Consider the following 12,613-nt stretch of genomic DNA (forward strand, 5'->3'; position numbering starts at 1 on the left):
AAAAGGCATTTTGCATAATGTAGGCTGGCCTAACAAGTAACACGCTCTGTTATGAAACCGGGTTTACATAATGATTCTTGCGGTTGCTCTTGATTTGAAGAACTGATGCTTGTGTTGATTTTTTTTTTTTGTCATTTCCCATCAACGGGAGGTGTTGAAATATCAGCAGACTTTGACCTGGTCATATATCAATATATTATATTGATATTGTGATGTCACACGTTGTGGATTTTTGGTTATTAAAGTATCACAATAATACTTGATTATTGTGTCTTTCCAGGCTTAAAGGACAGGTTCACAATTTTTCAACTTCTGTCTTAAAACCAGGCACCCAAATGAACACTGAAAGAGTTTTTCCTCGCTGTAGTCCTGCTCATACTGGCCATTAGAAGATCTCCTCCAAATCTATAGTTTTGTGTTTTCCTGTTCAGCTGCAGTGGAAGCGGAAGCTTCATATTAGCTTCAGATAAACTTTTAAATACATTTTTGTGGATTTTGGCCACCATCACTTACATTGAAAGTAATATAAAGGGATCTTCTAATGGTCGGTATGAACAGGAGGAATGATTACAGCAAGAAAAATGTGTCAGTGTTCATTTGGGCACCTTTAAAGAAATTAAAGAAGAAAATGAACATCTGCCTACCGCTTGGTCATCTTATTACAAGCACCAAAAGTTCTTACAGGCAATTTAAATGGTCTGTATTGATAGTTTTTTGACTGTTGTTGGCAACAGCTGATGTAATAGTGAATACGTCAATTTTTAAAGATACTAAGAAAAATGTTCTTATCATGTAGGAAAAGCCTCTAAAACAGTGGACACATTACTAGAAAGAACTGAACAATGAAGTGCTTTTGTAAAATTCATTCACTCATTCAAAAAGATTAAATTTATTAAGCATCTCCAATGTGAGGATTTGCTGCTTTTCTCTATATTTATATGAGTACAAATTGAATCACTTTGGGTTTTTGACTGTCGATTGATTGATTGATTGATTGATATATGTATATATATATATATATATATATATATATATATATATATATATATACACGTGTGTATATGTATGTGGATTAATAATAAAGATAATGAACAGATAAATTTTTCTTTTTAATTTAATCTTTATAATTGTTTTCTAGACCATTTTTACAGTCAGTGAGAAACTGTCTGCCATCATATCAGAGGTCCACATGAAAGTTTTGGACACGTGTTGCTGCGTGGCCATCGGTCACGTCTGTCTTCTCCTAGCTTTGGTTTCTGGTGGTATGCCTGCTCGCCGTCTTGTTGTGTTGATGTATCATGCTCTTGGTTCCCCGGAGTGTGTTTTTCATGCCTTCCTTGACACGTAAACTGGTCCCTCTGGCCTCTTTTTCTAATCAAGCCTTTGGTGTGATCTGTATTGAAACCAACTCAAGCTCACACAAAGGCATTTATATTTGTCATGTAAATTTGTTCGATATCAAAACTGGAGCAGAAATACACGCAACTTCCAGTCATCACAGACCTCTGAACACAGCCCAAGGGTATTTGAAGAACATTTAGAGAAGCAACAAGTGTAATATGCAAATATCCTGCTCACTTTGCCTCTGAGCATCATGGCTGAGTGAGCGGCAGTCTCTGGCAGTTGGCCACTAAACTGGTTAGTGGCTGTGAATAAATGACAAACATGCACAAACAAAGACAAACAGGTCTGACGCCTGTTTGTTTTCTTATTATCAAACAATAATCCTTTGCAGCAGGGTTGTAAAGACTGCTTTTTATGTTGTCACTAGATTCCAATCTCCCTTCAAGGCTTAAGGGTGTGGGCTTTGGCTTAAGGCTTACATGGTGCTACTTGAATGTTTCAGTAATAACCCACTTGTAAATAATATCAGCATGAGTTGTGTTACAGTGACTGTGAGTTGTGTCTGTGCACCACAAGTTTTCCTGCCATTAAAGAAGTGGGAGGCAGCGTGGCTTGGCTGCCTTTCAGCTGCTCTTGTGCCAAAAGCTACATTTCTGAAGAGCTTGTACGGCACGTGGGGCTTTAACTGTGTTATCCTGCCAAAAAACACAGGAAAAAAAATCACAAGCTACTTCACTGCTTGGGCTGAAGCCATGGGGGAATCCCATCAGTGCTGACGGTGACGCAGGCAGAGAGCAGCCTAAGGAAAGGTCTGAGGTTTTGGGATGCCCTGCAGTTCCTTAACCGAGCTGCTAGGACAGTTGTAGTCCTTGTGTTTTCAGCCAGCGTGATCTATCCTGGTACTTGTCTGCCTGGATACCAACACACAGCTGCAACATGCTGACATGTCCGTCAAACCTGAGGCATTTGTATGTCATATTTGCGTCTGCTGGCGCTGGCAACCTGCCCAAGCAATCAAAAGCTAATTTAATCAGATCCATGCCAAAAAGTACACATCCCTTGTGAGCAAACATAGCTTCTAGTTTTTATTAGATGGTATACAGAGAAGCGTGTGCACATGGAACTGTGATCCGCATTTAGCATAGATGTGACAATTTCTGTTCTGGATGTCTCCATGTAGACCACATAAAGCTCTTTATCTAAGATTTCCACTCGTCCACAGCCACTGTGCAGACAAAAGACTTGATTGTTAAAGATCACAATACAATGACGTGACCGCACAGTCACCATATAAACCAACAAGTTAATCCAGTTTGGGACGTTCATGCCATTGAATGAAAATGCAAACCCCCTACCCCACCTCTCCCGCACTAGAGGAACTATCATCATACCGTCAGTCTAGGGTTACAATAGCAGCGCACTGAACTCTGCGAGCAGCAACACGCAGGCTGTCTCCTGAATCTGTTTTCTTTTTTTATGGCAAAGTCAGTTTGCACACATGAGGAATTTAGTTGCCTCTGAAGCTCATGTTAAGCATGAAAAGTGAGTCATACAGGCAAGTTGTAAAAAAGTGCTAGAGTTGAATTAAAGCTGTGTGTATAAAAAGTAACATTTACATATTTTATTTCAGGAAATGTGCTTTTCCAGTCGTCACATGTTTTTTTTCTGGTAAAACTGAGTAATAGGAAGCTGTGTAGGTGAAATGATGAATAGAAATGAATAGTGAATGCACAGAATAACAACTGTACAAAACTAATGCAATCCAATACAATAGCCCCACATTCAACGCTATTGTTGTCAAGCACACGCTGTTCACCTTCTGTCAAGATTGTGTCAGAAAAGTGTTGATTGAGCTTGTGATTGGACTGTACGGAACAAAAGAAGAAAAAAAAAAGCCAGCATGAGCTGGAAATACAACAATTCAACCAGAACAGAGCTTAAAAAACCTGACGCTCGGTGACGTTGTTTGACTTCAGTTGTGCTTGTGATCGCCTCCTTAAGAATGACCCATGTTTCTCCACTAGAGCTGTCATCACATGAGATTAATGTTTGCTCTCATAACACTACTGTCTCCACGTGAAGCTGTACAGTAGGTAGGTTTGTAACATGGCGAGGTCAATATCCACCAGATGGGCGGCAAACATAAATGCCTGTGAACATTTCTGCTGAGTCAGCAGATACTTTTTCTTCTCCCCCATTTTAATGATCCATATCTTGATGGCTTTTCTTGTGGTTAGATGAAGTCCTCCCATGAAGTTGGGTTCAAATGTTTTTCCTGTATATTTTCTCTGTGGGCTGATCTGTCTTTAAGTAGCACTTGTTTAACATACATATGCATATGTTGTTCTCAACCTACATAGTAATGTTTTGTTCCACTACATGTCTGACCTCCTCTGTCTTTGACCCACTCCTGAACAAAGATTTTAATATTGTGAGTTTTTGTACATTGAGTCACTCTTATCTGATATCTTGTGCCAATATCTAATATTGAAATGTATTTTTCTTAATACCAGAAGTGTTTCCACCGGTGTTATCCTATTTTCAGAGTGGAAATGCCCCTGAAACATTCACCAAAGGGCAAAAAGCGCTGTTTAAATCTGCAGTAATGGACTCTGTTCTGCTGATATTCTACTCTGTGTAAAGCACACTAATAAGAGCATTGGACAAATAAACACACATTTGAACTGTTGTGCAAGTGCATACTAAACATGCCAGCAAAGAGAAATTACTCTGTCTTTCCTTCACATATTTCCGAGTGTAAAACATCACTTGGATCCATATTGTTAATATTTGTAAGAGCCAACTTGATATCATACATGTGGCTACAACAGTTACAACAAATCATTTTGGGGCTCGCCCTCTTGCACAGCTGGGTCCTGGTGCTTGATAGATAGCCACACATTTCACTGCTGAGCAGTGGATCACTGGATTATTTTTGCTATATGCCCACTTAATTTATGGCATAGCTGGGGCTAATCAGATTTGTCTCGCTGTGTTGCTGCGGCTCGGTGGAAGAGGTCAGTGGAAAGTGCGTGACCAGCCTGTGCGACACTTCCTCAATGATCTTGTTGTTGGTGCAATGGAGCTCAATGGAGCCTGTGTTATTGCCTTGCGAGGTAATACTGCAAGGAATGTGAGAGAGAGACGCATAATCAAGACCAGCACCACTGACCGACTTGTTTTTATGCCTTTTTTTTCTTTCTTTTTTTATGTAGAAATGATCATGAATGGCTACTGTTTGGCTACTCCCCACACAGCCACTCATTAACATCTGCTGTACTAAACACTAACCAGTGTTTACATGATGAACGAATGCTACAAACAAAAACTAATTTAAAATAACTAACTTGTTAATGCATAAAAGTTATATACTAAAATTAAGAAATTTGCTAAATTAAATGATGAATAATGAGGATGAAATTAAATTTAACTTGAAATATAATTGAGCACACAATTCATTAAAGGACCAGTGTTTAAGATGTAGTGGCATCTAGCAGTGAGGTTACAGAGTGCAACCAAATGAATACCCCTCCTCTCCCCCTCTCCATCCAAGCGTGTAGAGGAACCTACGGTGGCTGCGAAACTAGCGAAAAACGCGAAAGGCCCTTTAGAGCCAGTGTTTGGTTTGTCTGTTCTGGGCTACTGTAGAAACATGGCGGGCTCCGTGGAAGAGGACCTGCTCCCTATGTAGGTATAAAGGGCTCATTCTAAGGTCATGGAAACACAACGAGTCTTATTTTCATGGCATTATACACTAATTAAATTATATTTATCAATATTATATTCCATTTCTGCCAAGTCCATTCTGTTAGATCCCACTAAATCTTACATACTAGTCCTTTAAGTAAATCCTAATATATTACCTTATATTTAAATTAAATATAATACTGCTGAAATTCTTTTATTTTTTTTTATTTTTAATGACTATGAGGGTGGCTTGTTGCAATCAGAATGGATATTTTTCTTTGATATCTGGACTTTTCAACTGTAAAAGTTTTACATTTAGTTCTTTGCAATCTTACCACCATTTCAATTTAAGAAGCATGGATAAATGTCTTGTCCTGTCAATCATATTCCCTTTTAGAGAGATCCTGGCTATATGTAGATCAACTATTTATGCCAGGCTCACAACATAGTGTTTATTCATGGTGCTAATTTTAATAACAGGTCACCCCTCGTACAGTTTATAGTGCCCGTTAAGATATATTAGTAGCCTACCCTCGGAAAAAAGAGAAGAAGCTCCTTGATTGTAGCCAAAGGGAAGAGCTCAAAGCTGTTTACTGATGCAAACTGTTCCTTTGAGCAAAACAAACAGCCTACAAGTAAACTGCAGCTCGGATTATTTGCTGTTAGAGACATGAAGATATTTGCCCCTGCTATTTAAAATGTATATGTGTAAATATGTGACAACAGAAATTGAGTTTCATGCATAGATGTTTGCAGTAGGGAAGGTGTGGAAGTGTCTTTTTTACCTGAGAGCTTTTATTCTAATATCACTCAACATGTAAAGACACACAACAAACAAGAAAAAACATTGTAAACTTAAAGGTTGCAGCTCAAAATATTATAAAATCTTTGGTGTGTTGTGCTGCAAACTGGAGTGTGATGAATCAAAGTGTCTGATATATTCAGGTGTCAGAATCAAATCACATTCAAAAATAAGAGCAAGACTGAAAAAAGCTCACTGGTGCTACTACAACCAGGAAACAACACACATATATATAATATTTGTCCAGGAACATGTGTCTTGACAGCATCCGCACAAAGCCTGTTTCACTGCTATCATAGCAGGAGAGTACAAACTGACACATGATGCACGACGTTGCTGAGTGACAAGATGATTGAACCTGACAATAGACAATCTACATCTATGTACATGCATGATTATCGCATCAACTGTAGACTACAAGTCAGGCTGGAAAAACTTTTGTTCAGAACAGGGTGTAACATGAACATCAATGCAGTAGATAATTTGATAAATACAACACAGTACAGCAAGTACCACTTACAGAAACCAAAACGGCATCAACAGAGAATCCAAGGAGAACATTACAGTACCACCCACGCTGATACACATCTGATCTGTAAAGTGAGGAGCAAGAAACGTGAGCAAAGAGCATTTAGCAGCAGAGTTGGACGGGAAAAACATAAATCTTGTGGATTGCCACTTTAAGAATCTGGTTGTCTCTGATTTTCCAGTCAAGCAGAACAGGCAGACGTTCATTTTAATACCCAGTTTCAAGTCTCACAAAGACCTCACCCAGTTCATCTCAAACCGCACAGCTTTATCAGGCTAAAGATGGTTTCTTCTCTCAGTACATGAAAGGAAATGAAGACTTTGATTCCAAATGTTGAAATGCAAGATATGTATCTGCACTAATTTTGTTAGATAAGAACTACCTACAGAGGAAAAACCCTTGTGTTCATGCTGTCTGAGCACCATTTCTATTCCACTATCAAAACCTGTTTGTGGCACACATGTTGGAAGCAACATGTGTGACTTGTACAAGCACTACTTCACCAGTTGTCAGTGAGTTCCTGGAAAAAAAAAAATCCCCCACAAAGTATGAATGAATTCCTTCACATTTGTTGTACTTTGCAACTGTGGCATCAGAAGGATTTGATGTTGTTTCCAGAGTACGTTCAACAGGCTACGTGTCCATGCAAGCAGCCAGTATTATATGTATGTGCATGTATATGAGGCGTTGTGGGTCTCTTTATCTCGTTGGAGTTAGACCCTTAGCTCTCCTTCTTATCACTCTGTTCTGTTTGCTCAGACCTTGCAATCTTCCACCTCTCAAATGTGGGTTTAAAAAAAAAGAGGATTAACCCATTAGCTCTCATCGTTTGTGCTTTATCCCACATTCAGCCAACTGTCAAAGTTTCTATCCTGGTGGCTTGTCCCCGCCCCCAGCCATCTATCCCAGCAGACCTGCTTCCCTTTAGCCAATTAAGGTGTTAAAAGAGCCCTGAGAGACTCGTATAGTAGGTTGTACATTTTTAGGGATTCTTTTTTATGTTGTATTAAGCTTTATTTTGCAATGTGTGACAATTGCTTTCTAACCTGAGGGGGGGGGAAAGTCGATATTCTCTTGCCCCCACCCTGCTCCGAGAGGCCAGAGGTCATGGTGCTGCACAGAGCAGCAGCCCTAAATGTGCTGGTACCTTGCTCAATATATTAGTCTTAAAATGTAAATTCAAGTGATAGGGAAGGTGAAAAAGGATACAAGAGAAAAACATGTCGGACAGCAAACAGACAAACAGGCAGTGAAGTGGAGCAGTTAATGGCAGTCAGATAAGGAGTGTTTTTTTTTTTATTTAATCCTTTATTTAAACAGGTTGTCTCATTGAGATTGGAATCTCTTTTGCAAGAGACACCTGTGTACAATAATAAACGTAAAGTTTAAGCATATACAGATGTACAGGTAATTCACACGGTAGATGTTATTTTCACATTAAGAAAAGCAATTACAAGTGGGATTGCAACATACATAAGTACAGCCTTTAAAAATGGTCACGTGAAATTAGAGAGTGTAAGTTCACTTTTCTTTTTTTTTTTTTTCACAGCTCATTCCAGTTGTACGCAGCATAGTATTTGAACTCACTTTTTCCAGGTTCAGTGTGAACAAGAGGTACAGCTCATCCTTAAAATGTCCTGTGACCTGACAGGACTATATTTCTTGCTGCATTATTCCTGCATGCACTTAAATCACCATATATAAGACATTACAGCTGTATCCATATTTGTCCTTTGGTCTTTGATCAACACCAAACGCCAAGTAGTCATACTGATTTGAAAGCAGACTGTTGCGTTTCAAAAGCCTTCATAAAAGTCTAGAAATAAATTTGTCGAGGAAATCCTCCCTTAGACCACATCCAGTGACCTTTTCCACAGCTACTCAGACATGATCAGTGTTACCCAGTGATAGAGCAAAACTACAGCAGTAAGACTATGGACAGACCATGAAACCTGTTTGCTACCTGGCCTTTTTTTTCTGGAACAAAGCAGGATTTTCAAATGATAGCTAGTTAACATCCCAAAGGGTTGATAATGTAAAGAAATGACTCAATGTACAGGACTCAGCCCTAGACTGCTCATACTGCCTAGTTTCACACCAACTTATAGTTTAGATATCAAATGCCTTATCACTCTAGCCAAGGTCTGGTTATTCATAGAGTGTGAGAATGAGATACCAAAGCCAACCTCCAGACATTTTGCACAGCAGAGTTGCAACCAGAAAGGTTTAGTATAAGTATTATCATTCATTTTAAGTACTGTTTTTAACACTAAATACTGGTCTTATTCAGTGCCTGAATTGCTGACTGTAATATAAGTCACACGCTACTAATGTTAAAAAAAAAGAGAGAGATCTGGGGCAGAATTTTCCTTAAATACTAGCAAAGTCACTTGTTGCTCATGTTAATTAAGAATGAGGAGTGGGTTGAAGGTTGAGATCAGCTGTTGTAGTGTTTGTGAATTAAAAACATGCAGATCAAACATAACTGAAAGCAAGGAGACTAAATGATTCATACCTGAACTATTGCTACTGACCATACACCCGCATTAGGTCATCCTTTCAGGCAGGAAACACATTCAATATGTTTCTATTCTGCTCTGTCTTTAGCTCATAGCCTTCTATACAGAGACATGCTACATTTAGTAGCGTGTTTTCAAGCGCTGTTGCCATTTCATGACCGTTATCATTGTCATACTAAAAGGTTTCTTCAAAAGCCTCCTCATTTGGGGAAGTGGGGAGAACATGTGTTGTGGCGCAATGTAATTTGCACCATCTAGCATGTAGGAAATCATGATGCTTATGATGAACATTGCCATGAAACAGAGCGACCACTTCTGCTTCCCTCTGAACAGGAAGAGTCAACAGAACAGCTTTGTTGTAATCACTTCTGTCTTTGAAATTACATATATGACAGAGACTGAAAGAAACGTCATCGGGGACATTGTTGTACGTGGAGTGAACACGAGATATTTGTGTTGTGCTCTTGATTTGCACATGTGTGCAAAGCAAATAAAGTGCTGTTGGTTAGGCGTTGTAAATGATATAGCGTGCATACATACTGCACATGTGTGGTCTGTGTTCCTGTTTCACTTCACATGTAAAATAATTTGTTACTCCAGAGGTGCCGTGTCTAAATCCTTGAGCTGGTTTCAGTTAGACTTCAGATAGACAACTGTCCCCTGGTGTCTTTCCACTTTGAGCCCACTGTCATGATTTGATCTGTAGTTAGAGTAAGTCACACAGACAAGTTGTCTCCGTCAAACCAGATCCAGTTAGGTAAGATGTTTTAATCCTGCTTATACTGGTGCTATTCTCCATCTGACAACTGCAGGCGTTCAGTTGTGCCTCTATCGCGCTGAAAGAATGTAATGAATCAATATTGAATATCTGTCGGCTGCCTCACTGCATCTGCTCCGTCAGTTGTCACTTCCTTCACCCTCTGAAGAAACACAAGTTTCACAGCTCTTATTTCCTTGCGCAACATTTCTCTAACATACAGCCATAGTATAGGGTGACTAATTCTTTTTCTGTGAATGCAATAGCAAACATTTTTGACTGTTCACTGTTGCTTGGGAGGTTTGGGTTGATATAACATTTTATAATAAGTCAAACGACTACTTGCTTTCTGAGGCAGGTAAAGTTTTTCAAGTACTGGCAGAATTTGGTGCTTTTGAAGTTAATTTTGCAGCATTTGACCAGTTGAACTAAAGTGAGGAGCTGCAGGTTGTCAACTGCATGTTGATTGCTACTGGTTGGGTGTGCAGTCAAAAACACTGAAGAAACTAAAAAAGACTGAAGGCATTTCTCGTCTTTTTTTTTTTTTTTGTTTAAAAATTTGCCTACTGTTTCTTACATATCAGTCTCCGGTACAGTTGTTTCTCCTCACCCACAGATACGCAAATCGCCCTTCTTGTTAAATCTTTTAAGAGTTTTTTCAGCTGTTGTGCGATTTTTCTTGCAAATGAATTTCCTTTTTTTTTTTTCAAGGCGCTGCAGCAACAGCTCAATCTGAAATGTATTTGTTGCATGTAAACAGAGCCTCCTGGAAACATTTTTATCGTGCACTTACACATCTGATGTGTCACTCATGACACGTACAATTCCCAGCACACTTGGAGATTTTTGATGTTGTATAAAGATAGGTTGACATTTGTATGAGTCAGATATGTGTGATGCTGTCTTTAGTTCGTTCAGCTGGACCTCATATTGTTGGGCCGGCTGACTAACAATATCTGCTTAAAGAATAATTGTGATAACCAGAATGTTTGTGGGTGTTATATGTCTTCTCGTTACGTATTCATGACCAGGTAAACGTAAGATATGAAAAACAGCCAATTTCCCTGTGAATGGAAACAGAACTTGATTTCACTCTTCAGCCTATGGAAAGACCTTGGACCTTCTTGTGTTCAGAACATGCTTACACCGTAATTATCCTGCTATTCTTGTGAAACTCTGGTATGATTTTTCTGTGTAATTCCAGTGAGTGTGACTACCCAAGAGGGCAGCAAGCAGGGAAAAAAACAACCCTCTTTCCCTCCCAAGAAAAAATGATCCCTTCTGGTTAAATACTCATTGCAATGTGATGATGATGTGTACGGGAATATTGCAGGGGAAGGATTGCAGCGGTGGTCATATTTCCGTCAGGTTAAATGCGTGGCGGAATGTATGTAGTAGTTATTGGTGTCCCTGAGTTTCCCCATATGGTGTGGTGTTCATTTTGCCTCAAAGCTGCAGACTCAAAAATAAGTTTCTGTGTCGCTGATGTGGTTTCAGACTTTTGCACTCTGACGTTAATAGAAATTGAAACACTAACTACCTGGCATTTTTATTTTAGTTCAGTTTTTGGGGTGTAGAAATGTCCCGTTGAATTAATGGTAAATACCAGCTATTGTCAGCCTGAGCGCAAGAGTCAAAGACAAAATGTTCAGATGACAGATAATAGATGATCGTATTCTTATGTCTCTAAAGTAATCACACATGAAAGATGAGTAGAAAGGACACATTTGTGGAGTCTTATAGCAACATATCTTTACAGTATATCACTATTTGGGTAATATCGAATATCAGCGCAAAATGTCAGAACCAAAAATATCAGAAGTTCGTTGAATTTCTTGTAACAGTGGCACAAAACAAACTGTAAGTCACAAACATGAGTCATGCTTTCACTCAATGTTCCATATGTAAAAGTACAATGCACACAAAGGTCTATGAAAGTACACAATTTGGGCAGGTGATGACCACAGAGGTCTTTCTGTTCATGTATTAGTCACCGTAGCTGAATGAGTGCTGGCGTACAGTCACCGCTGCCTCCTGTCATGACTGGTACTTCAGCTTGTCCAACACCTGTGATAAAACTTTATTTCCCCACATGCTGTTGACTTGCAGTACTTATCTCTGCCTGACTGATCTGAGCCACAGCCTCCCCAAACTCTGACTTTTTTACAATTTGAGCACTTTCTAAGTAAACAGAGAGCGAGCAGCATAGATATTGACCATAGGAAACAGACATTATGGATACAAGAAAACTGAAGCCAACTGCTTAAAACAGCATGCTTTGCATATCTGAGTGCTTTTGGGGAACAGGTATGGAGGACAAGAAATACCGCCCACAGAAGTTGCAAAACAACAAATTCCCCACTATTTCTGTAACATGCAATAAAACATTTTAATGAGGGGGAAATCACAGCAGTCATACTTGAGCAAATACTAAATATGAATATTAATTGTGTGTTTCAACTACTTAGAAACAATGTTGACTGACATTGTACATTTTTGCTGCTGGGCTGAAACTAATCTTGGCTTCGAGCCAACCAGGTAAAGAAAGCGACGGTTCTTCCTGTGATTTCAGTTCCTCTTGTTGTTGAGGTTAAAACGTTCTGTCCTTTGTGAGCATCATGTCTGGTCTGAGTTTGTTTTTTTTTAAATCCTGCACATGTTGCACAACGCACATGAACTCAGGGACTGTGTATTTATGCTTCACGTGAATTCCAGATTGAAATTCGCATTTTTGTGTGTGAAATTGGACATTTGCTTCTCTGTCACATTTTCTTAACTCGTGATTTGAGTTGACAAAGTGGCTCTGTAGTCATTGCTGTAGTTTTCTGCTCTTCTGCAACTCAGAAAAGTTTTTGACAAAACCTTTTTAACTCTTTAGAAATAGGGAAACTGAGACAATCTAATAGCAACAAAAAATTACAATACAAACAAAATAAGAGTGTTAATTTTAGCCATGCTCTTGCTGTTATATCACA

At 39.0% G+C, this 12,613-nt stretch overlaps 1 protein-coding gene across 2 annotated transcripts in view; it reads left to right on the forward strand.

Moving 5' to 3' along the window:
* arid3a (AT rich interactive domain 3A (BRIGHT-like)) overlaps positions 1-12,613 on the forward strand; it is a 44,918-nt gene that overhangs the window by 3,187 nt on the left and 29,118 nt on the right. The window lies entirely within an intron of this gene.

This window comes from Thunnus maccoyii, chromosome 7, assembly GCF_910596095.1.
Source record: "Thunnus maccoyii chromosome 7, fThuMac1.1, whole genome shotgun sequence".
NCBI classification, from domain to species: Eukaryota; Metazoa; Chordata; class Actinopteri; order Scombriformes; family Scombridae; genus Thunnus; species Thunnus maccoyii.